This window comes from Poecilia reticulata, unplaced genomic scaffold (genome assembly GCF_000633615.1).
Source record: "Poecilia reticulata strain Guanapo unplaced genomic scaffold, Guppy_female_1.0+MT scaffold_259, whole genome shotgun sequence".
Lineage (NCBI taxonomy): Eukaryota > Metazoa > Chordata > Actinopteri > Cyprinodontiformes > Poeciliidae > Poecilia > Poecilia reticulata.
Window position 1 is genome coordinate 94,275 of NW_007615042.1, and position 2,851 is coordinate 97,125.

A 2,851-nucleotide genomic window follows, 5' to 3' on the forward strand; every position below is an offset into this window, starting at 1 on the left:
GGAGCCTGGAACCTGGAGTCTGGAGCCTGGAGCCGGTTCAGTCTGCTGGTTTCTAGAGCAACACTGGAGTCTCAGCCTGGAGCCTGGAACCTGGAACCTGCAGCTTGGAACCTGGAACCTGGAGCCTGGAGCCGGTTCAGTCTGCTGGTTGAGTCTTTGTGTCTCGTTTCGTGTCTCGGCCCGTCAGAGACGTTGTGGCTCGTTGCTTTTCCGTCCTGCAGCCTCTTGGTTTCCAGCCTGACATTCGTTTTGCTGCTAATTGAACGTGAGCCGCTGACAGCCGTCTGAAATAATGAAGCCTCTTTTCTTTGCCTTTCTCCCCGGACGGCCTCGCTCTGCCGTCCACATCAAAGCGGATCAGAACCTGGAGGAATATTGATCTGACTGAGAGCTGCAGAGTTTACTGCGCCGGCTCTCGGAGCGAAGCGGCTTTCAGCCAGCTGAGGCTCAGGCTGCTGCGGCGTGAAGCAGGAAACGAGCACAGAAAGAGTCCATATGAATCACATCCATTCAACTCTTCATAAAAGCTGAAGCATTTCAAAACTAACCCTGACAATAATAGATATTTCATAACTTACAAACTCTTCCAGGGCCGCTCCCAGAAGCTGCTGAGGGTGTCCGGACCCCCGGGGACGGATCTGTCCAAACGCCTGCAGAGGACAGCGGACTGGTTCCATCACTGCTCCAGCTCACACACCTTCAATAGGTCACACACACACACACACACACACACACACACACACACACACGTGCTCAGGTTTCACTAAACAGCAGCTCTCATTTCCTCTGGTAATTATCAACTAAATTCACCTAATGAGGAGCAGCTGTGCAAAAAGCTACATGCTAATTATTAAAATACTCAATAAATATTCAATAAATGGTCAAAACTTTATTAAAGCTTCTCGTAAAGTGGAAATGATTCCAGCAGGAAGGCCTCGTTGTTACCTGGCGTCTCATTTAGATTGTCCCACTTCCTGTTTTTCTCCCACCTGCTCATTTGCTCACGTCTGTTTTAGCTAACAGTAAATCCACCAGATGAACTTGGACTCGGTTCTGATGCTGCTGTTTCCGTCGGTCCAGTCTGCTCAGCAGGTTCACTTACCGTCTGTGCAGTTCGGTCCAAAAACAACCAGAAACAGGAAACTGATCAGCAGGAGCATTTTATTAATTTTAAAACATTTTCTCACTGCAAAATAACTTTGATCTAGTTTCTGGTGTAAATATCTTATTACTGTTGAAATAAGACAAACTAACTTATCAGTACAGAAGCTTGTTTTTAGTAAATAATTTAATATTGATGAAAAAGTTTATCAGCAGATAAATTAACTTATGACAGGAAAACATGTCTTGTTATAAGTGAAATAATCTGATAATGGAGGTGGAACTTTTTCATTAATATTAAGGAATTATTAACTTAAAATAAGCCTCTATTTCTGGCTGTTGTCGGTTAGTTTAGTCTTATTTTAAGATCGTTAAGATGTTGGAACTGGAACCAAAATTACTTTTGTGTTTTTTCAGTGTTGACCCCAAACATGTAGTTTATTCAGTTGAAATGTGGTAAAAGTTTTAAATATAAAAGGATTTCTGTCACATAAACAGAAAACACCTCAACAGGTTTACAGATGCTCTGCAGGTCAGTTCGGTTTTGTTTTGGTTGAGTAAAATGTGAATAAAAAGCTGTCTGGTTGTAACAGTCTGGCTCTTTAATTTCTTAAAACAGGAGGTTAAATGTTGACCTTCTTCAAATGGCAGCCGTCTCCCGTCGGCTGTGAAAAAACTTCCTCTGAAATACAAAAGCAGATTGTTTAGAAAATTTGCATGGAGTGTTTCTGGTCTCCGGAGGATGAATCCTAACATTTCTTCACCCTTTGACCTTTGCTGTGTGACCCCGCTGGTAGCTCCGTTCCTAATGAACCCAAATTATCAGGGAGAAGGAAACTGAAGGGCTGCTCTTAGATTTGCATACTAATGTTCCCCAGAGGTTAGACCCTTCGCTTTGTGAGCTCTTGATTTAATTTTCTTGGCTCCTTCCTCACTAATGAATCTCTTTCTATTTGTGCAGCTGTTTAAGCCACAGTACTCCCATCCATGCAACGTCAGAAACATTTGAGGAGAAACTTCCTCAAAGTTTTTCACAAAAATATTTAGTGTAAATATTTTATCTGTATTTACACAAAAACACAGATGAAATCCTTCACGACGTTGAAGACGTTTCTCAGCCCGTTGGTGTTAATTCACTGATTCCTGTTGGGTTGAGGAGTTTCTGCTGTTCAGAAGTGAAGCTTTAGAGGCTCTTCAAACCTCACACACACGTTCAAAATGTAAATGTGCTCAGAATTATTCACTCTGCTGCCCGACATGCAACATGACCACCTTTTCCATCAGTCTGCTTCTGTTAACAGGAGAAACATCAGCATGTCAGACCTGCTGGCATTTACTGCTGTTTATCTGCTTGATGTTAAGTCTGAAACAAAAGACAAAATGTTATATGTGGCATAAAGAATTGTAGCTTAATTTCTGGAATACACACATGAAACCAACATATCTTTTCCTTGTTTCATAATTCATAATGCTTCACACGTTTCTTCATCAAGCTGAGATCTTATTGGTTCCTGTAAAGTCAGTTTAAACCAGACTCCGTTTTCCTAAAAGGTCCAACTTGTTGGGGAAGTGTGAATGTGTAGCAGAACTCTAACGCTAACACAACCAAAGCTCACCTGTTAGCCTAGCGCTAGCAGAGAAATCCTCCAACCGCTAAAATCCTCCATCTTGTTTCCATCTGGTGAAGAAGGAAGTTGCTCTCAGTGTCTTCAGTGGTTCTGGGTGCAGCGCCCCCACAGGCCAGGAGGGG

At 42.7% G+C, this 2,851-nt stretch overlaps 1 long non-coding RNA gene across 1 annotated transcript in view; it reads right to left on the reverse strand.

Moving 5' to 3' along the window:
• The window catches only part of LOC108165970 (uncharacterized), a 1,543-nt gene extending 282 nt beyond the window's left edge, over positions 1-1,261 (reverse strand). The window contains exons 1-2 of the long non-coding RNA XR_001776286.1: positions 579-1,261; positions 13-455 (exon numbers count right to left, since the gene is read on the reverse strand). This is a non-coding gene — a long non-coding RNA (uncharacterized LOC108165970). The remainder of the gene's footprint in view (positions 1-12; positions 456-578) is intronic.
• Between the last annotated feature and the right edge of the window lie 1,590 nt (positions 1,262-2,851).